This window comes from Dipodomys spectabilis, unplaced genomic scaffold, assembly GCF_019054845.1.
Source record: "Dipodomys spectabilis isolate Male_0828 unplaced genomic scaffold, ASM1905484v1 ptg000024l, whole genome shotgun sequence".
Classification (NCBI taxonomy): Eukaryota; Metazoa; Chordata; class Mammalia; order Rodentia; family Heteromyidae; genus Dipodomys; species Dipodomys spectabilis.
Genome location: NW_024870701.1, coordinates 30,223,829 through 30,249,470, shown reverse-complemented (window position 1 = coordinate 30,249,470; position 25,642 = coordinate 30,223,829). Strand labels below are relative to the sequence as shown.

Genomic DNA, 25,642 nt, shown 5'->3' with positions numbered 1-25,642 from the left:
TCTCTCATCTCTCCCCACCCTACTCATCCCATAAATTTACCTAGGTTTTATTTTCGTATGTGTATATTGATCATGAAGATTCCATTTACTCACCCTTCCTCTTCATTTGTCTGCCCCTTTGGACCTCAGTTCCTACTAATTTTGATACCTACTATTCTCAAACTCCTTGAAAGAGTCAAGGACTCCTTGGCTTCTGTCTTGGGACCTTTGCCCATGCTCCCCACAGCCCCATCCCCTGCTTTTTTTTTGTCGGTTGTGAGGCTTGAACTTAGGCTGCTATCCCTGAGCTCTTCTGCTCAAGGCTAGTACTCTAGCACTTGAACCACAGCTGCACTTCTGGATGTTTGTGGTTAATTGGAGATAAGGGTCTCAGACTTTCCTGCCTGAGCTGGCTTCAAACCATGATCCACAGATCTCAGACTCCTGAATAGCTAGGATTACAGGTGTGAGCTACCAGGCTGCCCCCTTTATCTGTAGCTTTTCTTCCTCTCCCATTTTCCCGAGCTGTGTCCTGGTTACATTTCAGTTCTCAGCTAAAATGTAGCTTCTTCAGAGAGCTCTTGCTGGAATACATGTCTACAAAAGGCTCCAATTCACCATATTTTTTGGGGGGTCCGGTCGTGGGGCCTGAACTCTGGGCCTGGGCACTGTCCCCCAGCTATTCAGCTCAAGGCTAGCGCTCTACCACTTGAGCCACAGCGCCACTTCTGGCTTTTTTCTTTTTGCTTATGTGGTGCTGAGGAATCGAACCAGGGCCTCAGGCATGCAAGGCAAGCACTCTACCATTGAGCCACCTTCCCAGCCCCCCAATTCACCATATTTTAATACTGTTGTAGCCCTGCTCTTTAGCTGATAGCTCTCTTCTTACTTATCACTTGTTCTCTCCTCTATAAGAAGGTAAGCTCTGGGAAGGCAGAATCCTATCTACCTTGCTTCTGTGTTCACAAAAGGTCTAGAGAATACAGAGCTTGTGCTTTGTTAGATCTAATCGGAAGTGGCTGTGTCTTGTAAACTATTGGTCCTTGATAATGTCGGGCTATACATTGAAGAAAATCCGCAAACCTTACATGAAAAGAAGTAACATCTTTATCCTCTAAGTTACTTGTCCTATTGAAATCCAAAGAAGAAACCATCATTCTAAGAGTGCCAAGTGTAAACTCCAACACAGTAAACTTCTGTGTACAAAAGACTGAGGAGTGAGGGTGTTGTATGCCATCCCATTGATAGATATTTTAAAAAAACAGCAAAGTACTCAATATTCACTTTTGCATCCTTGCAGTTCGGAACATTGTCTACTGGGTTTGGAGGTGTGTCTCAGTTGGTAGAGTGGTAGCCAATGTGTGAAAGAGTTGTACAAAGGAAAAAAAAAGAAAGAAGAGAAAGGGAGGAAGGAAGGGAGGGAGGGAGGGAGGGAGGAAGGAAGGAAGGAAGGAAGGAAGGAAGGAAGGAAGGAAGGAAGGAAGGAAGGAAGGAAGGAAGGAAGGAAGGAAGGAAGGAAGGAAAGAAGGGAGGGAGGGAGGGAGGGAGGGAAGGAGGAAGGAAAAAAGGGAGGGAGGGAGGGAGGGAGGGAGAAAAAAGGAAAGCCAAGAAAAGAACATTGTCTAGTAAAAGTGTGCAATGGGGAGATGGGTTGTAAAGATGTTGGAAAGAATATTAAATGTCTCAGGATAAGGTTATTTAAAAGGAATCTCACATGCTCAGATTCCCTCTGCCGCCCTGTGTGAGGCTGTGAACACAGCAACCCATCACAGTGGATAACAAATCTTAATAACATATAATATAAATGATCTGTACTTTAAACAAGAACAGTGTTTGTTTAAAATGCCTTATAAAATTGGCTAGCATTTCAGAAAAATTTCAAGACAACATTACCACCATAAGACCTAAACAATCCTAATTGCTACACAAGGCAAAAGATTAAGTTCACATGGCATTGTCATTTTCACTTTGTACTTGTTCTTTTGATAGCTGATCCAGTCAATTCTCAGTAAGGGGCTGGACTCAAGTCAGGTCTGCCTGTGGACAGGCTGAATTCATAAGACCCATGCCTCTCTATCTAGAGATCTTAGGATGGATTTGATACTTAATTCAGCTAATTTACCTTTCAACTCCACATATACAAAAATAAAAGTTATAGTGACTTCCCCCCATACTATAAATTCAAACTGATAGAAGTCTTTTATTTTTGTAGATAGACAAATAGAGACAGATAGAGATATAGATATGGTGATAGTGCTTTCTAAAGCATTGGCTTTGGTAGACAACTTTTTGGGTGTACGTGTAAGGCCACTTGGAGCAGATAAGAAAGATAAGCCGATATAAAGTCTTCTTGAAACAGATATTCCCAGCAGGACCCTTGGAAAAATGAAATAACCATATTAGAGGAAGATGTCACCAAGGAGGGGATACATTCACCACTTCCTCCCCTTTGTGCTGATTGAGAAAACTCGTTAAACTCAATCAACTCCTACAATCATCTAAAATCAGTCTACCAAGGCAGATTTCAACTAGTAAAGTTCCAGTAAACAAAGGCATAACACATCTGTTAAGTGAATAAATCTTTAAAAAGGAGACAAAGAAAAGGTTCAGCAGGGTGTATGCCTACCCATGAAACCTCTGTGTGGGAATGCAAAGGAGAAAGTAGAATAACAGAATAAAGCCAAGGGGCAGATGAGGAGGACTCATACAGAAGGATGTGGTTAGCGAGTGTGTGAGGGCTTGAGGTGAGGCGGGAGAGGGAATTCCAAGGGAAGCCTCCTCTTCTTTCCCAGACAATTTTGTTTCACATTGACAGTAAAGTTTCCATTGTAAGATGTCCTAAATATTTGCATTGCAGTTGGCCTCAACTCACATTTTTCTTAAGTCTTCAGGTTCTAAAGCAATTGTAAATTCCTGACCTGGGAAAATCCTCTCTGCCCTTCATCAATGGTATCTAATACTGCCCACAACAATCTGTGCTTCTATTAATACACTAGAGTCTAAAGCTAGGCATGTACATTTTAATAAAATGGTGAGGAACAGAGGGGATTATCAACATACTCAGCTATCAAAAATGTTCATATTATTATTATCATCAAAATGTCCACAGTATGTCCACCATCACTGGATTCTGCATATAAAAGGAGCCACAGGCAAAAAGCTACATATATTGAATATATATTTGTATTTACATATTTCTATATATTATACATATGTTTATATGGTACATGCATTATATGTTCATATAACCATGAATATATAAATTTAGAAGTATAATATGCAAGTGTATAATTCACTTTATATCATTATATATTTTATGTGTATACTATATAACACATTTTTGTTCTTTTATATATTCATACCATATTTTATATGATATATTCTATATGTGTAAAATATGTGTTTATATATTTATACGTATTTATATGTAAACATATTTATAAACTGAAAGTCAGCCGAAGAAAGAAGCAAAAAACAATATAAAACTATTAGGAGTGAACTACCTAAAGGTCTGATCCTGATAAATATCATGTCATTACAAGTTTATAATAACTAATCTTTATACCCCCCAAAAAATTGGACCAGTGACATATCCAGGGAACCCCATGAGTCTGTAAGGCACAAAACACCAAGACAACCCTGAAAAAGACTGAGTGTCTTCAAAATACTTAACAGAGACAGGTGCTGGTAGCTCATGTCTGTAATCCTAACTACTCAGGAGGCTGAGATCTGAGGATCGTGGTTCAAAGCCAGCCCTGGCAGGAAAGTCTGGGAGACTCTTCTCTCCAATAAGCCACCAGATAGCCAGAAGTGGCACTGAGGCTCAAGTGATAGAGCACGAGTCTTGAGCTGAAGAGCTGAGGAACAGCGCCCAGCACAGAGTTCAAACCCCACGACCAACAAATTAATTAATAGAATTAACAAAATATTAAGAAACCAACTCTTTTTTTATTGCTAATCCTTAGCACAAACTACACTTACAATTTCCTTGCTGCTGTCACAGCTTTATCCTGTGGGTTCTGGGCCTACACCCAATTCTAAACTACTAGACTCACTGGCATTGTGGTTTCATGGATTTTCTGTTAAAGCAAGTTCACAACTTGCTATTGACTGTCATGCATCAAGCTCTTTCTGTTCTCTGAAATTCTTGGAACTTGGAGTGTTTTCTCTTTTCCTTGTTGCTGAATCCTCAGATTTTGTGTTTAGTCCCTCTCAGGATGTCTCTAAGTACACTGAGATGGTCCAAAGAGTTTAAGATCCCACTGTAGCTCTGTGCTCACAGATCTTTGGTGCCAAGAGTTATAGTCCTAAATTTCCAAACTACCCAGAAAACAGCCAATACTTAATTTTCAAAAAGAACACCAACAAGAGTATCAATATACATGTACTGAACATGAACTCTATGCAAGAAATTTACAAAATGCCATAAATATAGAGACAAATTGGCTAAGTTAGTTTCTTCTCTCCTAATCAACTCTATGCCATAAGTTGACTGAGCAATGTCATTATCAGCAAATAACCCCCAGAAACTCCAGTGGTTTTGTGGTCTGTCCATATCGTGCATGCCAAAACAAGTCCAAAATAAGTCTTCCCTTTCTCCCTTCCTTCTTTCCTTCTTTGCTTCCCTCCTTTTTTTTCTTTCCTTCTTTCCTTCCTTCCTTGCTTTCTTCTTTCCTCCCTTCCTTCCCAGTAAACGCACAAACACAATTTATACTGTGTCAGAGAAGAACTGTTTATGAAATACATTTATGAAATTTAATCATATATTTAAAATAAAATTGGGAGCCTCTTTTACAAAAGAATTCTAGGTTAAATGCTTCTTTAGATGAGGAGCTATTTTTGCAACATGACTGACCCCAAATCATTACTTTTAGATGGGATACAAAATGAACACATGTAGGAGTTTTCTACTTGTCCTTCAGTGTTAAAGGTCTTAATTCAAAACGTGACTGGTGGGGTTTATGTGTAGAGCGGGTATCTTGCTAAATTACAAAGGATTTAACAAGTTATATTCAGTTTCTAATTTGGGCTTACCAGTAGTTAATAATTATTTGAAAAATATGAGCAAATATTTGCCAGGGAGAAACAGAATGTCACTTAACTTACCAAACCAGTGCTATTTTCATAGCTTCCCAGAGAAAGGAATGTGTCAGATGGCTGTTTAGCATTCTGTTGGAAATAGTTTGGGTCTATACATTCTAAACTTCCCCAACTGTTGGTCTTCTTTCTAACACAGATAGTATTAGTGGGTAGAGAGTAAAAAAAAAAAAAAAAAAAAAAAAGTTTACCTGCTGGACATCATAACTGCAAATTGGTGCTGAGGGGGTCTTCAAAGTTAATGGTCTCAAAAACAATTGGCAGTAATTATCCCATTGAGACGTGATCCTCAGCTCCCTGCATAGCTAGCTGGTTGTCAGGATTTCTGACCAATGTGGGTTTGGAGTGGTTATCAGCCCAGTCTCCATCTTGTCACAGCCTTTCTAGCTACATGAACCAAAGCCCAGGCAAAGGCCTCTCCAGGTTTTTCTTGACATCTCTCTGTTGAAACTGTGCTTTTCTCCCATTGCCCCCGGCCCTTCCTCCCTGCACTAGGCAGCTGCATGTCTTCTAAGTTAGGCTTTTAAAAATCCAAATCAGAAACAGTCATTTAAAAGCAGGCCCAGCAGTACCCCATGGCCCACAACCACCTCCATTTGTTAGGGCAGCCATCTTGGCACAACCTTCTTGGCAGGGTCTACACCTTCACCACACATATCTCACTCACGCTTTTGCTCACCTCCATTGTCACCTTCAAAAACACATGAAAGACTACGAGTAACAACATTTACAATCAAGAGTTTCCATAACTTTCGGCTCCTCCCCTCTTGCATGGTATAGTTGAATATTTTCACTTATTTGATTTACTAGATGTTTTCTGTCATGAATTATATTCTGTAAGGTTCAGAATACAATGCAGCCAGTCTGCAGAAAACTCATATTTCCAATAAATTGCATCTCCATTAAATCATATTTGTTATATGTAATTGAATCTAATCTTCTTAATTTAAAAAAATAGGGAATTAGATTTTTTAATATCTATTATAAGCTATGATGGTTTCAGATTGCTTTTTTCCTTAGTCTTCTGAAGCCTTTATTTTATTCCCTTTCAGGTCTGCATCTTATTTTACCTTTCCTTCAGATTACATATAGAACACGTATGTGTGTGTATATGTGTTGTATAAGTTACATGCATGTTATGTAGATTATGTGTTACTCATGTTACATGCATGTGTATGGTATATACACATGCACTCATACATGAATATATAAATATGTGAGTGTATGTGTATATATTATTAAAATCCATTAATTTCTCCCATTTTGATATTTTATTAACATGAAGACTAAGATTCAATACATTTTAAAAATCTTAAGAAGGCTGCAATGCTTGATAAGGAATGTACTCATTATCTTGTGCGGCGAACGCCTTCTCGGCCAACGAGGAAGAACGAACGCCACACCAGGAGTCTTCTCAGATCGCACTTTATTGGAGAGCCTTTGAGTTGATAGGAGAGCTTGAGCGAGAGACCCCCGTACAGGAAAATGTGGCCGCTTATATAGGGAATAGGAACACGGGTCGTTCTATCATTGGTCGTCTGCCTTTCACCGTCACCAGGTGCCACGGGATTGGCTGGGGACTCTACATGGCTCGCGCATGCGCAAAGCCCGGGACCTACAATCCCGCCAAGCATTGCCTAATATGGAGTTGTTTACCTCCAAGCTGCAAGGAAGTGGGCGCCATCTTGTAATGGCGTTCGCCCCGGCTCCCCGCAGTTCCCCCTTTTTGTTTTTGGCAACAGGTAAGAGTAGAGGTCTGTTCCCTGAATAGAAGAGGACAATGCAAAGCCTTCGTTCCAGGTTACCTCTCCCCAGAGGATGGCCCGCCAGTCCGATGCCTTTTTTCCAGGGGTGGGGAAAGCACGGCATCAACCCACATGCAAACAGACTTGCTCTTCTTGAGGAGATGGAGGTCTTCCCCAAGTGCAGTGCATACGCCTAGCACCCTGTCCCGTATTGTAAGCTGCATACCTGTCCCGGTGCAATGGGATCCCCTGATCCCTCGGGGTGCTAAGGCTATGCAGGAGTGCAGGGCTTAATTGCCCTTTAGGGCTGACAGCCAAATCTGGGGTGAGGATCCACTTTCCAAGGCGGCTAATGCTTGTGAGATAACAACCTTGTCCCTTCTGGTTTGGGCTCGAAGGCAACAGACCAACCATAGGCAGACTACGCATCCTCCCAAGCAGCAGGCCAAAAACATCCCAACTCCCACCCACTCTTTAAACCAGGAAACAGCAGAGGAGATCCAAGACTGGAGTCCCTCCACCAATCCGGGGTCCACTCGTGTTGAGTTCACTGTAACAATGGCAATCCGCAGCTGATCCAGCATCTCATCAAATTCACCAGTCCAATTACCTAAAAGATAACAAATAATCGTGGGAAAAGTCTGGCATCATGTTTGACTGGCATCGGTCTCGGGAACACCGACAGGATCCCCCATCTGTGTTCCTCCTGGCTGGGGCAGATCTTGACCATCAGTAGTATCATCATTATCAGAGATTTTGCAGTCATTTTTCTTCTTTTCTTGGTCTTCTTTGACAAGTCGTGTCAACCGACTCGGGACCCAATGTGGCGTTTCTTGATCCGACGTCTCCTCTCCGTGTGTTGAGTTCTGGCTCCTGTTCAGCCTCTCGCGTGGTTCCCGGGTTTCGGCACCACTTGCGGCGAACGCCTTCTCGGCCAGCGAGGAAGAACGAACGCCACACCAGGAGTCTTCTCAGATCACACTTTATTGGAGAGCCTTTGAGTTGATAGGAGATCTTGAGCGAGAGACCCCCGTACAGGAAAATGTGGCCGCTTATATAGGGAATAGGAACACGGGTCGTTCTATCATTGGTCGTCTGCCTTTCACCGTCACCAGGTGCCACGGGATTGGCTGGGGACTCTACGTGGCTCGCGCATGCGCAAAGCCCGGGACCTACAATCCCGCCAAGCATTGCCTAATATGGAGTTGTTTACCTCCAAGCTGCAAGGAAGTGGGCGCCATCTTGTAATGGCGTTCACCCTGGCTCCCCGCAATCTTGCCCATGTAATTATAACCCCTCTGTACAGTATGTTCACAAAAAATTAAAATTAAAAAAATAAAAATCTTAAGAAATGCTAATAATGCAGATTTATGACACAGCCATGATGTTATTTTTATAAATGCTTACAAGAGCTGTGTTAATAAACATACTTGCAAAAGCATGACAAAGTAAGTTCAAGAATTTGGGAGCTGAAGGCATGGCATATATAAAGAAGCTTCTCATGGTTTACAAGCCTGTGCTGGTTTTCTCTCGACATTGTTTTTCTTGCAATTGGAGCCTCTGTGTTGTACCTTCTTCCCATCCTCTCAGTAAATACTTTCCATCAGTGCTAGAATTAATTAAAAAATATAGGTGATGTGGCTCTTAAAAGAATCAAGGACAGCGAGGAGAAGGTTCAGATTTATCTAACTTCATAATTAAATGGGTATTTGTAATTAATTTCATATTCTTCATTGGAGTAGTTTATGCTGGGATGGAGACTTTAACCTTCCTCATTTTTTGAGGAGCAGTTTAGGGACAGTAGCAGGGTTTGAACTCAGGGCCTAGGCAAGCACTGTCTTACCTGAACCATATCCCATCCCTATTTGCTTTAGTTTGTGTTCACATAGGATCTCTCCCTTTTGCCTTACGCCGGACTCAGACTTCAGTCCTCCTATTTCTGACACCTGAGTAACTGAGATTGCAGGCATGTGCCACCACACTTGTCCCCAAGCTTTGCCACTTGTCCTGTAGGCTGCACCTGCGAGTTTCCAGTCCATAGGCTATTACAAATGTCCCCCCTCACTTTTTAAAAAATCCTTTTAGAGATTCCACATAGCAGCCCTGCCCAAATACAACTTCCTCTACCATTTGTCAGAGAAATGAATGTTTCTAATATCATAGTAATTTGCCCTGGAGCCCTATAGAACATACATAGTAGCATAACATGCACCAGAACTGCTTCTTATGTCAGAGTCCCAAAAATGCAGAGGTTTTTAGATTTCTGCAGAAATAGCTTAACAGAACAGAAAAACAGCAGCCCTGTCTCAGGCATTGCTACCGCCAGCTGAAAAGCATCATACAGATTCCATTACCATATGAATTACAAAGCTATGGTTAGAATCACTGTTATTCTCTGCTCCGTGCTAGAGAGTTCCTCTTAAGATGTAATGATAGAAGGTGTGTAGTACTTTCTTTAATCTGATAAGAAAATTGAGGATATGGCACTCAACTTTTTTCCCTCTATCATCTGAAAGCCCAGAATCCAGGCCAGTTCAACTGTAAGTTGAAAGTTCTCTGACAAAACTGATTTTAATCTCTCTGCTCCTGTACTCTATATGGGTCAGCTCTTCCTGGTTTTCATTCTTCCCTTAGGTACATGACTGCATCGCTATTTCTAAGTCTAAACTGTGGCAAGTCTATACTCATGGGAGAAAGTATATTGAATGCACTTGACTTACAGTAGTTATGATATTTACTACAGCTATGTTCTATAAAGTTGCTCCAAACATAAAATTAACAAAGACCAGCCCCTGCTCTAGAAGAAATCTAAAGTCAGATTCCTACACATCTGGTCATATCCGATCATGATCATAAGATAAATTTGCTTTAGGCGTTGCTGCTTGGAGAAACTTGGTTTCATACACAGTTTGTCCTTTTGCCACTGAACTCAAGAGTGAAGAGTATTTGAAATGAAATTCATTCAAAATGAAGTTCATCTCACTCAAGTCTTATCTCTGCCAGGCTTGTTTCAGCCTTCTTGAACAATGGAGAGCATCACTGAACTATGAGCTGGAGACATGCATTTTAAACAGAAAAACTGCCACCTCAGACCTCAATCTATGAAAAAAAGACATGTAGTAGATCGCAACAAGAACAGCTGGATACAAGAGAGCCGGAGCAGGAGTGTGCCCGTGGCTCATGCTATCTTACTCAGGAGGCTGAGATCTGAGGATCGAGGTCAAAGCCAGCCCAATCAGAAAAGTCTGTGAGTCTCTTATCTCCAATAAACCATCAGAGAACTCAAAATGGCATTGTGGCTTAAGCGGTGGAGTGCTAGCCTTGAGCAGAATTGCTCAGGAACGGTGCCCAGGCCCAGAGTTCAAGCCCAAGCCCAGTGATGGACAAGAGAGAGAGAGAGACAGAGAGAGACAAAAAGAGACAGAGAGACAGAGAGAGAGAGAGAGAGAGAGAGAGAGAGAGAGAGAGAGAGAGAGAGAGAGCTGGAACAAAATGTACAGCATGATCTTGCTTGACCTTGCTAGGAACTTGAGTCAAGAGACTTAAAATTGCCCCTCTTTGCAACTCTTCAAATGACAGACAAGGCACCATGAGTATTAATTTGGGGGTTACAAACACATTTAGTTGAGGAGGCAAATTTATAACTATGCTGTCAGCAATCCTTATATACTGCTTCAAATTTAATATCCTCACCTTTTGTTCAATTAGTCAGATAACAATTAAATTATTGGATTAACAAGAAAATAAGAGCTTGTGGGAATGGAAAGCAGTTGACAGGTACAATTTGTTGACCTAATAGGAATATGAGCAGCCTAGGAGACACACAAGGACTCAGTCCCCAGGAAAAGACTAAAAAAATCAAATCAAATAAAAAGGAATAAAATAAAGGATTTCACAACATCTCATCTTTTCTGTAACAGCGGCCCTTCATAACAGCCATTCTCAATTTAACTGGGAGATTAAGACAAAATTCTTAATAATAATCCCAATTCTAGTTAAGATAGAATTGTAATAACAATTCTAATAATTCTTTGCTTATCTAGGAGGAATTAGATCTTCCCCAATATATTCCTACCCTAAACTGAGATAAATGCATCAAACCAAATGCCAAAGAATTAAGGTGCTATTTACAGGTAAGGGGAAAGTTGGTTAATAATGATGAATTTTGGTCAAATTGGTGGGGTTATCTTGTTTGTTTTTAGTACTTCAGCCTGGGTTTAGGGCTCTCATCTTTCTTTCTGGTGCTTGACCAGTTGAACTGGGCCTTCAGCCTGGCTCTCTCTGCTGGTTATGTTGAAAACAGAGTCTCTTAGGATTTTCTGTCCCTGTTGGCTTCAAACAATATTCCTCCAGATATCAGCTTTCTTGAGTCCTTAAAATTATAGGAATGATTCACCAACACCAGACAGAGTTTGTGCTAAATTGTTAGTGAAAGAAATATTGTTCTAAGGGGAGACAGGGAGACACATCTTTCTAGCACTGATGATGTAAAGCATGAGCAACCTGAACAATGTCTCTTTACCACACTCCCTTTTCAGACACCAGCATAATGGTACACATGGAGCAAAAACCAGTAGAAAGTAAGAAAAAAATACATGGGAATTTTGAAGGACAGCAATCCACCTATTCAAGTTCTTGTAACATCACATTTATAAAGGCCTTTTATTTAAGAGTGGATGTAAATTAAGACTAATTTGCTCATGAAACAAATATTCAGTTGAATTTCAATCTGGCCTTCAATTGGCTTCTGTACTAATGAAAGATCCTGAATTTTTCATTCAGGAAACTACTAGGATTATTGCCTGGAGCTCTGGAATATTTTAACTCACAGCCATTTGTCATGGTTGATAGCTAATTCAATGTCATACAACATGTAGATTGCAGGACAACTTGTCAATCAACATACACTGTGTGAGGTGATTATTGCAATGTTTATGCTTTTTTATTAACTGCTTTACTCTTGGTTAACTGAAAGGAAGGAAAACATTAAAAATATTGTTCCAATCCAAGCAAGCCCTACAGAATTTGAAGAAATATTTCGAAAAGGTTTTGCATTCACTTTTATGTCTAGAAGAAGAGAAAGCATCCTCATTCACTTGCTGTTTTAAAGTGTGAGAATCAAGTAGATTGTGCTGAAAGGTGACAGTGTGTCTGGTTTCTAAATAAGCCACTTTGAGCTGCGTTCTTTCATGGAAGCTTGACATTGATCTCTTGACCCTGCTGACATGCAACAGATCCGTGCTCATGGGCTCTAAATGTCCCAATTATTTTGAATGACCAGCAGGCTCCAAGGTAGCTGTTCAACATGTGTAATGTCATCCCAGTGCCTGGAGCATCAGAAGAGGAAACAGAAAATGTCATATTCATCCCTGATGCTATTTTACAAACAATGTTATGTACATTCTTGTAAGTTAGGAATAGCTTGTTACAATAGGCTAAACTTTTGAGCTTCACTGAAAATCTAGAGTTCCATGTACCTCCACTAACCTTTAACAACTGTCAATTCCACAGGGTATGTGTTTATTTTTTATACCGTCCTGAATTTCAAATACCACAGTATTTTTAACAACTAAACCCAGTCAGCTTATATCTCTTAGTAATTATGTCTCTAACTATTATGACTCTTACTCTTACTGCTGCTATCATGTCATTTATTTGTACAGTTGTTTCTATACCCAGGGACAACTTTACAAACAAATTTGAAGGTTATTTCTGCCTTATTAGAAGTTTGCATATCTGACCATTAAAAAGGAGAATAAGTACATGAATTCAAAAAACTTGCAAACATTTGTAAATCGAATGCTTTTGTTAGAAACTGGCAAAATTATTCATTGTGACAGCCTTTTAACTAAGCATGTATATATGTACGTATGTATTATCTGTTTGTGTGTTTCTGTGTTTGCTTTGGCAATTATTAGAGATGGAATTCAGACACCCAGCCTTGCGTCGCTTTACCATTTGAATTATGCCTCCAGTAAGTCTTGTGATTCACACTTCCCATGTAGCATGCCTGGGATTCTGATACACATGTACCTTCATGCCTGGCTTGTTTGTTGAAATAGGGTCTCTCTAATTTTGGAGGGTCTCATGCCATAATCTTCCCAAACTCCACTTCATGAATACTTGAAATTATAAGCATGAACTATCATGACTGAACCCCAAATAAATATTCAGTAGGCAGTACTGGGGTTTGAACTTAAGGTATTTTGCTAGACAGGCACTGTACCACTACACCATGTCTCCAGCACTTTTTCACTGATTGCCTTTTTAGATACAATCTTGATTCCTGTCCAGGCTTGTGCCTAGACCTCCATTAGTATATTTTCAGATTCCTATCATAGCTTGGATGACAGGTGTATGCCACTACACCCAGCTTGATGGAGTCTTGCCTATGCTGGCCTTGAACCATGATCCTACCAATCTCAGCCTCCCCTAGAGTTTAGGATGACAGGTAACTTATTGAATCCTGCTATTGGTTGAGAAGGTGTCTCACTCACTTTTCTGTCTGGGCTGGTCTTGAACTATGATCTTCCTATTCTCAGTTTCCCAAGTAAATTGGATTGCAAGGACTGAGCCATAGGTATCCAGCACAAGAATATTCTTAAGTAAGTATTTTGCTCTTGAGAATGAAGACAGATATAACCTATAAGTACCGCGTATTTTAAAATAGATTATGGTGCCTGGCTTTCATGGCTTGTGTCTGTAATCTTAGCTGTTCAGAGGCTGAAATATGAGGATTGCCAATTGAAAGCCAGACCTGCCAGGAAAGTCCATGAGATACTTATCTCCAATTGGTCACCAGAAAACTGGAAGTGGAGCTGGGGCTCCAAGTGGTCAAGTGTTACCCTTGAGCTCAAAAGCTCAAGGACAGTACCTAGGCCCTAAGTTCAAGCCCAATGACCAACAAACAGATTAAAACTTAAACAACAACTATATACATATATATGTATATATATATGGGTCATAATTTTTTATTTCTACTTTAGTCCAAAGGTAAAAGACTTCTTAGCCTGTAACTTGTTTGTTGTATTTCTTGTCTTTCTAGATATTTTCATTTAAGTTCTGATAGGCTGGACAATTTTCTGACAATCTAGTTTATGATTAAAAATTAAATGAAACAAATTCTCTCTTATTTTCTTTCATGCATACAAATTTATAGGTATCTTTCCTGAAAATACATTTAGATCTCATGACCTTGAAATGTGACAAGAAATTATGCTAGCACATTGGCTTAATTGCCCTAAAACTTTTGCAAACAAAACCCATGAAATCTCTCAGAATCCAGTTATATGCCCCAGGCATCTATTATGGTAGAATGAGCAAGAAACTGCTTCAGGACCCAGACATGTGATTCAGATATGTGAGGCAAGAACTTCCACATCACTTCTCTAAGCAGTACAGACTTGAAATTGATTAGCATTTGGAAAAAGCCAAATAAGTCAAATACACATAGAAAACAGGGTGTGTGTATGTGTGTATAATATTTATAATATATTGATAACGTAATAGGTATAATTTATAAGATATTTATAACATAATAGAAATATGTAGCGTGTAACCTAGTGTGTGTGAGTTTATGTGTTTGTTTGGCAGTACTGGGCTTGAACTGAAGGCTTTTCATGTTTATTTAACATTTTTTGCTCATAGCTGGTGCCCTAACAATTGAGCCACACTTCCAGTTGCTATTAAGATGGTTAATTAGAGATCAAACTCAAGGACTTTTCTGCCTAGACTTCAAACCAAGATTCTTAGATCTTAGCTTTCCTAGTAACTGGGATTACAGTTAGGTACTGAGTAAAGTTTTAAAAAGGTAAAAAGAACTAGACAAACTTTTCCTACCATGAACTAGTGATAATATAACCGTCATCAGCCAGCAAGACATGTGTGTAACTTGGTACATCGCAGATTCCCAAGTATACTTTAAGATAAATGTGGGATGTAATTTTGTTCACTGTGCCTGATAATGTATCTGTTGGTTTTTGAGGGAAGTCAGGCTATTATCTTTCTGTGATTTCTGTGTTTTGAATCTTTTGATTCTATATAATGTCGGCCTGTAGTTGAAAAACTGGACTGAATATTATATTGGCATGTGCTTCTAAAGGTAACACAGGACAAAAATTGCATTCAAATTACTCTAAAATGACCATAATAGGACCAAAATACTATCAACCAAGAGATCTTTTGCAAGTGTTTTACCTGCAAGGTTGGCTACTGCGGATGCACTGTGGACATCTATAGAGAGCCTGCAATTAAATAACTGCATATAAATGGAAGCCTCTTATGCTAGTTGTGGGCTGAGTTAATTTAGGGAAAAAGCCTGCTACCATTCTTGATAGATACACAGGCTGCTTGATCAGGTACTACTGCATTCTGCAGAAGCACTACAATACCTGCCAGCTCACTGACTGCGCCTTAACTCACCATGATCACCCAATAGATGGGAAACTGAGAACTCACTGCTAGACACCCTGTTACTTGTTGTAGACAGGAATGGAAAACAGCTTGAAACTCTCTGTAAGGATCAGTAACTTTCCCAGGGATGGGCTTAAGAGAGTCTACAGAAAGGAGACCAAAGACTTTTTCTACAAGAATGACATACATTCAGAATTAGGACTTTTGTCTGGCCTTAGGTTTGTTGATACAGTGGAGATTTGAAGTATGGCTTTTTCCAGAAATTCCCAAACATTGTGGTAAAACCTGCTTTATCTTTGACTGATGGAATCCCTCTGTCGCAAATTATACCTTACCACTCTGTTTTGAAGCTTGGAACCATTCAGATTAGGCATGCCTTTGGGTTTTTGCTAAGGTAAACAAGAGAATATGCTTATTGGGAAGAGTAATCTATTATCAGTTTTGATCTGTAACTATTTCAATCAATTAATTAGTTGCCAAGACTGGTCAGTTTCCTAGCTTAGAAGTTCTGATAGTAAGGAATGCAGAAAAATACCAAAAGAAAGCAAGATGGCTTTGAGATGAAGCTCCCAGCAAGATCCATTTACTCATAACTTGTACTAAAAGGAGCATTCATGCCTTACCCTCCAAGCATGTGAAAGAGACTCAAGGTGACCATCTCACTCCCATGGAAAAGCAGACCTGGAATAAGATTATCTTCCCAGACAGGTCTTTATGGATTGTTGGGAAGGCGTGGCTTTTGAAAGTGTTTCATTATTTCCAATTAAGTAGGTGAAGTTGAGGCTAAAGCATTTCCCTAAAAAGGCCTGCAACAAAATCATCTTTTGTTTTTCTCTTAAAGTTTCATGGTAACAGCAGCCATTGCTCAGCATGATCTGGATTTGTTCAAAAACTGTAACAGTGGTAAAAATGTAGCTCTGAAAAGTCATCACTAGAATGGATGTCATGCAATATTTCACTCCTTGCTTTCATTCTTATATCAGTGCAGTTAAGATCCAAGTAAACAGGGTAATCTTAAGGTCATGTGAATTCAATGTTAGTTGCTGCTTTAAGAGGGGGAGGGGGAGGGGGAGGGGGGGAGGAGGAGGAGGAGGAGGAGGAGGAGGAGGAGGAGGAGGAGGAGGAGGAGGAGTTGTTGTTGTTGTTGTTGTTGTTGGGCACCAGTGGCTCCACTTGTAATCTTAGCTACGCAGGAGGCTGAGATCTGAGTAGCCCAGTTTAAAGCCAGTCCAGGCAGGAAAATCTGTGAGACTCTTACCTCCAATTAACCACTAAAAAGCCAGAAGTAGAGCTGTGGCTCTAGTGGCAAATCACTACTAGCTTGAGCACAAAAGCTCAAGGACAGCACCCAGGCTGTAGGTTCAAGCCCTAGCAGAGGCATACACATACACACACATACACACACAAACACAAACACACAAGACTTTATTAATCACACTACTAGATTTTCCTTTATTACTGCTGGATCAAGGTAAGCTGTCAGGATCTGAAGGTGTTAGGTAATACATCAGAGAAAGGAAAAGGCCCTCTGTCACTGAGAACCTCTACTTGTGCCTTTATAGTCACTTTTCCTTGAGACCATGTGGCTTGGAGATCTAATTATCATCAATATCCTATAGATCAGTTCCTTCTTTAAATCATATTTTGGCCATTTTTTGATAGTCGTGCTAACTAAAACTAAAATCATTAAGATTATGTCTACAATAGAAAGATTGTCTAATCTAACCCTTGTTTACCTTTTTTCATACTTTGTATATATACTACACAAAAGTTCAGAAATCTTAACAAGTTACATGTGACAAGAATTAGTCCAAATGAATGACAATAGTAAGAAAAATACAACTTGAAAACCTGTGCCCTTTAAGACCCAAATTATCAGACCTCTGATTCTCTAACACAATTATGCTGACTTGAAAACTGGTGTCTATAATAAAGGCACACGTTGGGGCGATATGTGGAAGCCAAATTGATGGAGCTTATTGTCATTCTCAAGAAAGAGCCAAATATCTGCAGTATTGTATTCCTTGACAATCAGGTCACCTAGAACACCATTTAAAGTGATTCACAAATATCTATCAATATTCAACTATCCATGAATAGTCACAAGTATTTACACATATTTATTGTAGGAGGACATTTTTCTCCACAGTAACAGTATTTATGCACTTTACTTTTATTATCACACTTTCAAATAGGACAGACACTCTTTATGAAGAAAGAGATGTTAGCCCATGAGGTTAGCTTACTCAAAACTCAAACAAGCAATTAAAAATAAACCACCGATATTTCCCAAGAGAATATGAAATATTGATACATTTACAGATAGGTAAAATTTAGAAGATGCAGAGTTCACTAATCATTTAGTGAATGATATAGTGCTTGAAGGTAAATAACAGAAGGCTGAAAATTAGCTTGGTTCTAATCACAAATCTTGACTGGGATTTGTGGATGTGGATTCGTGGTGTCTGACTTATCCATGAGTCATGGACATGGTTTGGGGGATTTTTGTTTTTCTGTTTATAATAATCAGAACACAAATAACTGCAGCTGTTGGCAAATTATCTAAGAAACACTTGTGAAAATACGGTTATTCAGATATAAGTGTCTCATATTATGCACCCACAACAAAGAAAGCTTTGCATACCTGAAGTCCAGAAGAAACGCAGTGGGGACATAAATCGGACAAGTAAGCATACAACATGTTCTTGTACTGACTACATAATAATCAGAAATCATTATGAGGGAGAGTGAGAAGCAGTCAGAGAATTATATAAAAAACCTAATATAAACATAATAGCCAGTGTCCACCAATTTTTCAAATGGTGAACTGAAGAGTATTAAGATGTGGAGGTAGACATGGAGCAGAGGAAGGGAAAGTAGGAGAAAGAGAATAATCAAGTAATCATTTGACGTGTTTTTTTCGTGAGAATCACTTAACAATAGCATACATACTTTTGGAACCTGTGAAATCATCACTATCACTAGAGAATTTTTTTTTTTTGTCGGTCATGGGGCCTGAACTCTGGGCCTGGGCGCTGTCCCTCAGCTCTTCAGCTCAAGGCTAGCGCTCTACCATTTGAGCTACAGCACCACTTCTCGCTTTTTTTTTGCTTATGTGGTGCTAAGGAACTGAACCCAGGGCCTCATGCATGCAAGGCAAGTGCTCTACCACTGAGCCACCTTCCCAGCCCTCACTAGAGAAATTTTTATGACAGTACTAGGGCTAGAACTAAGGGCCTTATCCTCTTGAGTGCTTTTTTTTTTTTTCTTTTTGCTTGAGGCTGGCACTGTACTATTTGAGCCACACCTTAACTTCCAGCTTTTAAGAAAATATTTATTGTTCTTATGAAGGTGATATACAGAGGGGTTACAATTACATATGTCAGGTAATGTGTACATTTCCTTTTGAACAATGTCACCTCTTCCCTCATCTCATCCAGTTCTCCCACACACATACTCACAGATTGTATAGTTCATTTTCAACGTGGTATCTAGTGAGTACCACTGCTTCATTTGTTCATGCTTTGTCCCCACTTCTGTCAGATAAATTAAAAATGAGGCAAAATGAACTGAAAACAAAGATAGTATAGACTAGAGGACTTTTGTAGCTGAATTGAGTTTAAATTGTGATCCTCAGACCCCAGATTTCTGATAGCTAGGACAGGCTCAAGGCCTCAGAGCTTGGTGAGAATTATTTTTTTTTAATTCTTTTAGAACATGAAGATACATTATGCTATGATATGGCAAGTAGGTCTTGAAGTTGCAAGTAGGTCTTAAATCTGCCTCAAACTCAATCATAGCAAAGCTAGAACAAAGCTATCGTGTGATATGAAGAAGAATTAACTTGCTCTAACATTTCAGAGCATCTGGCATCAATCATTAGGGTATAACATTAATGTATCTGGATCCATAGATTCAAGGGTTCCCATATGTTATCTAGGACATATGATAGTTAAACACATTTTTCTTGTCCTCTGAATAGTTTAATTTTTACATATATACAAATATATACATACAAATATAACATAAAATATAAATATATGTGACTGTATACATATATATGTTTATGTATATAAAATATATATAACTATATATGAGTATACACATATATGCATATGTATACATTCTTACACTTGCCTATGTGGCTAGTGATTTACCACATGAGGCATGCCTTCAGTCCAACTTTAGGCTGGTTAATGGAAGATGGAGTCTTGCAAATGTTTTTTGCCTGGCTAGCTTTGAACTGTAATCCTCCAGGTCTCAACTTCCTGAGTTTCTAATATTATAGGAATTAGCCAGTGGCACCTGATTTCATTCTATAGTCCTCAAATTTTTATATTCCCATACATATTTATCAATAGTACTTTTTATTTATGAAAATAATATGGTATATGCCACATAATGACAAATACTACCTAATTTATTGAACAAGATTTTCAAGGTCTGATTGCCTTGCTCAAGTTGGATGGACAAATATAAAGTAAGCCCACTGTTTTTTTTTTCTAATTGTTCTCATTCTGTGTGTCCCTCAGGTCAGATTTAATATAGTTTGATTTTCCTGAGAAAATTAAGGAAGCACCAAGAATAGAGATTGGGTTGACCCTGAGTTCACTATAATTGGCAATAAATAAAGAGGATTGAAATAAAGTCTTATACTTTTCCTTCTAAATCTTTTAGAGAACATTTCCTCTTTTCTATCTTTCTGTCTGTTTTTCTCTGTCTTTCCACATTTATATTTATGTAGCTACACAGAAATATACATTTATATCTATAGATAGCTATCTAAATGGATAAGAGAGGGGAAAGAAACTGCTAGACCACAAGGATGTTTAAAACGACTCAATAGTGCCTTGTTTCTCACAGAATGATGATTTTTATGAAGATTAGATGTCAAGCCCATAGATATATACAATGTAGCACTGGCAATATTTGATTAATAATAAAGTAAAAAATAACTGTTAGCTGTAAATCCCACCAATTTATAAGGCCGTGTCTGCCTTCTTAGAAACTGCTCAGCAATTACGTGGGTGGAGCAGCTTAGTATCCTGGAATATAACTTTACCTCACAATGATGATCTTGCATTTCTGGATATTAAATACTTGCTTCATAGCAGCTACATCTTCATTTACTTTGGTCTGTTTTGCTTCCTATGACTAAATTTTTACTGTCAATTCTTACTTTTGGTCTAGAAAACCTAATATATGTGTGTGTATATGTGTATGTATGTATGTATGTGTATATATATATGAGAACCTTGGAAAAGAGCCTGAAGTTCCATTTTTCAAAGAAGCTTCTCTGCAATAACCTCTGACAAGGAAGTCTTGGGTCTCTGCCCTTCTTGGACTTTGTTGGTCTTTGCTCCTACAGTGACTTCACAAATAGTGTCTCCAACCTCAACTTATATCCGCTGCCATCTGCTTTTCACTCTTTGCCTTCTTCTCTCAGTTGTATGAAAGCTTCAAGTTCATCCCCAGGACAAAACACTGTAGCTGCTTTTGCTCTTTCTGGCTTGTTCTTTCCTAAAGGATATCTTTTCCACTTAAAGTACTTCCTTGCAGTCACAATAACCTCTCCGCCTTTTAGCTTAATTTTTTAGTGTTGTTTAATCCTTCTACTTTGAACACTATTTTTTTCTATGAAGAAAGAAGGAAGCAAAACAAAATCTAGCCAGCCTGACTACACAGTGAGTTTGAGGTTAACCTGGTCAACTTAACACATCTTAGAAAGCTTTACCATTTCCAATATCTTCAGAATGCACCTGTTGTTCATTTGAGCTGCTTTTCCTATCATCTCCATCCTGTATCCAATGCATTAGGAAGTCCTGTCAGTCTGCCTTCCACTATTTTCTGAACCAATCTGCCTCTCTCCATGACCAGGGTTCTAACTTTAATCTTCACCCCTATCTCTGGTCCATCTGGTCTTTTTTTTTTACATTGGTTATGCTACAACCAATTTTCATTAGGGAAGCCAGAGAGATTGTTTTGAAAAGATCACTCTCTTAGATCTTAAATGTTCTCACTCATTACAGAAAATGTTGTTGCTGTTGTTTTCCTGCTAGTTCTGAGGATCCAGTTCAGAGCCAAATTCATGCTAGGCAGATGCTCCACCAGTGGGCTACATCCCAGCCTTCATCTCAGCCCTCATTACAATGAAATAATAAATGCTTGACGTGATGGGTATACTGAATACCTGATTTGACCCTTACAAAATGTACAGTTGTCCCTCAGTTTCTGCAGGAGTTTGGTTCCAGGACCCCTAAGAATAATACAAAGACACTTAAATATATACAATTATTATGCTTCAATGAAAAAATGAAATAAAAGTTACAATGGAATCCCTTCCCCTGAGGGTCTTTCAGACCCAGAATCATGGAGAACTCTCTAGACCACTTCTGCTATTTTCTGCTTCAAGATATTTTTCTTACTGGCACTAACCCATGCAGAATTGTTTGTTTCTTGACTACCATGTCTATCTCCCCACCCATTGGATGGTAATTTCTAAAATAGCAGAAATCTTTCATTACAATTAAGTTCTGGTTTTCAGATCTTAAAGGAGCCTTCAAGTTTGTAGCATGCTCAGTAACTAGCCATTAAGAAAGTTTTTTAAAAGGAGGCTATAAAGGACACATGCTTTTTTCTCATATGTGCAAATTAGCTCTAAATTTATAAACACATATGTAAACATATACAGGGTCATATGCATATTTACACAAACATGATAACTAGAGTACGTACAGGGAAGGATACCAATGATGAAACTCTTTTGAACGACTAGCTTATAGCTTTAACAAAGTGAGTATCAGAAAGCTAGAACACGTGTTGCGAAGGATGATGAGGTCAACGGAGAGGGCAATGGGGGGAGCAGTGTGGATGGATGCAGTCTTAATATTCCATAAATCGAGGGGATGTGGGAGGTTGGGAGAGATGAGGGAGAATGAAGAAAGGGGTGACACTGACCAAGATGCATTATATTCACACGCTGATGTGTTGAATTGAAATCTCTGTGGAAACTACTTAAGCATAATAGAATAATAGATAAATAGGCTCAAGCTAAATCACAGACTTTCTTGTTCTCCCCCTGATAAAAATACAAAAGGCAATATATTGATTAGGACCTTCAACACCTTTGTGACCGGACCTATAATCCTCCTTTCCATATTTCTGCTCTTCCCTGCCTCTGTAGATGCTCTCCCTCAAATCCTGGGCACAGGTTTCTTGCTATTTCTGGAAGATGGCCGGCAACCCCGCGCTTGCTGCTCATTGGTCTAGGAGGCTCTTCCTCTTCAGATCCCCTCCCTCCCTTGCTCCAGTTAACACGGACCTATCAAGTCAGGCAAACCTGTCCTACAAAGGCAACCTTAGCAAGCCTTTGCCACCAGCTTTGGTCTCTCTCCTTAGCATTTTTCTGCATGGTCACAAAGACTGAACTTGCTCATCTGGTTTAGTGTTTGTCTACCAGCTCTGCAGGTAAGCTCCATAGGAATTTTCATCTGTTCTGTTCACATAGAATCCCGAACACTTAGCCAGGCACCAAGGAGGTGAGGGCACTGAAGAGGCTGAGATCTGAGGATTGCAGTTGAAAGCAAGCCTGGGCAGAAAAGTCTGTGAGCCTCTTATCTCCAATTAACCACCAGAAGACCGGAAGTGGCGCTGTGGCTCAAGCGGTATAGCACTGGCCTTGAGTTGAAGAGCTCAGGGACAGTGCCTAGGCCCAGAGTTCAAGCCCCACAACCGACCCCGCCAAAAAAAAAGAAAACAAAAGGGAGAGAGAGAGAGAGAATTGTTGAACAAACATATTGAAGATTTATTTATTTTTAGTTAAAAGATGGAACTTATTAAAGATTTGTTTTAGCTATAACAGCATACTCTAAGTACTGTTAATACAGACAGGTGTTCTTCATTTTAAGACTCATGAGAAAAGATCAATATTTGCAAAGCATGAATAATGGTCATGAAGGACCTGGAATAAATTAGGTAATGCCCTCCCCTCTGTGTGCAAAATTTATACCAGGTTTGTTATTAGGCTTATTGATGCTGCTGCTTCCAACTTCTATTAATTAAATTCCATATATACGTAATCATGAAATAAAGTATCATTCCCTTTTGAGAGCCATCTCTCCATGGGAACATCTGGTTTGCCTTGCCTGTTTTTATTGCAATCGAGCTCAGTCATCTTGACATTACAATTAATTGCTCCAATGCTGAATTATTGGTTAACCAGCCTTGACAAATCAACACAAGAAACCTGTTATAACAAGAATTACATGTCATAACAAGATAACATATTTAATTTAATATCATATATAATAACATATACTATAGCAAGGAATAATTGGGAGACAAACTTTCTGTCTACCCTTTATGCTGTTTTGACCAGCGAGACCAAAACCTAATCAAAAATTTCCAAAAATCAAGGTGGAAAAGAGATGACATTTGTGTTTCCAGAAGAATGATTGAATAAGTGAATGGCCATTCTGAAACTAGAAGACAGATTTTCATCTAGGGTGGTGTGTCACAGAGTGGAGAAAAACATCCCTATTGTCGGGTTCACTTCCCTATCAGGTCAAATGTTCCGGTTCTAGAAATGACCTATAACAAGGGAAATGGGTGGCTGGCTCTCACATTTGACAGATTCCCTTTAATCCTGTTTGGCATCTGTAAGAACAGGCTCATCCAGTTTCCACCGAAATGTCTTGTTTTCCTACGATGGTAACATCCTAAGGGTGGCCATGGTCAGATCAGAAGCAGGAAAGGCTCCCACAGGGGAAGTAGCGGTAGCCATTCTCCTGCCCATCCATAGGAATTCCCTGACACCTGCAGGAATGGCTGCTTCCAAGGAGGCAGAGGGTAACATTAGCAAAGTGGGAAACAATGTTGCAGGGAGGGGATCACAAGCCAGGTACCACTCTTGCTTTGGAAGCACAAAATTGGACTTTGCAGTAGCTTGAGTGTTCAGTAGCTTGAGCTTGTATTATGCTAATGACATGCCTTTTTTCACTAAACACCATGAATATTCTACCGAAAATAACAAGGGTAAATGCAACTAAACTCGGAGAAGAAGACATTTCTCTTTGCAGCAGAACGAAGCCCAAAAGTCACAGCTTCGACTGAAGAAAGTATTAAACAATAATTTCTGTGGTTAATAACCCCGAAACGGCCTGTTCCTTGCTGAGCCACGACCTGCAGTCTTGGAGGCTGAGAGTTAAGTCTTGACATACGAAGTCTTGACAGACGTGATAGACGTGTTACAGGTGTGTCTGCTTTAACCCAACAGCTTTTTCCTAGGAAGGCGGCTCTGTTTACACTCCACCTGCCTCAATAGTTTCCGGAGGCTTAATTAGATAACACTGTATTGAGTGGAGGCGATCTTGCAAGGGAGTTTATTGTGATCACACACACACACACACACACACACACACACGAAGTGGCAACACAGAATCGGAATTCAAAAGTATCTGAGCAAACCCTTGGACAACTGAAATGGACTCTTGAGTCTCGGAGTCCTTTCCCTCCTACCCTCCGCCCCCCCACCCACTTCCCCACAGAAGCACCTAGAAATATCCTGTCACCTGCCTGGCCAGCCACAGCCAGTGCTCTCTCCCCGAGTGAAACTCTGAACACACCATCATCGTGCCCTTCCTGTGAATCACTGTTCTCTGAGACACTGCTGTGCCCAGTTTTTGTTTTGCTTTGCTTTTTCCACCTCCCCACCCCAACCAAACACCCAAACAGGAGTTTGGGGCTGGGGGCGTGGAGGGGGCGCAAGAGAGCGGTGCAGTGGGCATCCCCACCGGGTCCCCACGGGGCCAGGGGGCCCTGGATCTCCAGGCCTGCGCTCTCCACCCGGCCTCAGCGCCCCCGCCGGATCTGCCACCCAGCCCGCCTTCGTCCCCCAACTCACCAGCCTGCGGGGTTCCCGGGCCGGAAAGCTGGTGTCGGATTTCAGCGACGTCTCCTTCCCTTTCCTTCCTGCCCTTCCCAGCCCCGGGACTCCGGGGTGGCCACCGCGCGCGCGCCCAGCCAGAGGTCAGCTTCAGCCGGGGGCGGGGGACGGTGCTGGGCACCGCTCCCAACCTGTGGCTCCGGATCGCCCCGACACCGGGCGGTCCCCGGCCCCCGGTCCTTCAGAATTGCGAGTGGCAGGGGCGGGGAGCACCAGCCCGGGAGTCCGGCGGGACCCGAGTCGGGGATCAGGAAGGTTTGTGTGAGAAGAAGGCGTGTCTGCGTCCCAACGCGGATGTGCCCGGCTCAGCCCGGCCAATGACTCACTCTCAGGCTGCGAGGAGACTCAGACACGCACCGGGCTCCGATGAAATCCCCTCGCCGCGGGGCCGCGGGGCGCGGAGCCTTCGCAGCCAGCCCGGTGGTTTATTATGTGTATATCTACTCGTTTGTTTGTGGCCAGGATT

The 25,642-nt window shown here is 40.4% G+C and overlaps 1 protein-coding gene across 1 annotated transcript in view; it reads right to left on the bottom strand.

Annotated features, from left to right (window-relative positions):
- Rab27b (RAB27B, member RAS oncogene family) overlaps window positions 1-25,384 on the bottom strand; it is a 56,493-nt gene extending 31,109 nt beyond the window's left edge. Inside the window, exon 1 of the mRNA XM_042675126.1 lies at window positions 25,135-25,384. The gene's annotated coding sequence lies outside the window, so the exon portion shown is untranslated. The remainder of the gene's footprint in view (window positions 1-25,134) is intronic.
- Window positions 25,385-25,642: the final 258 nt, after the last annotated feature.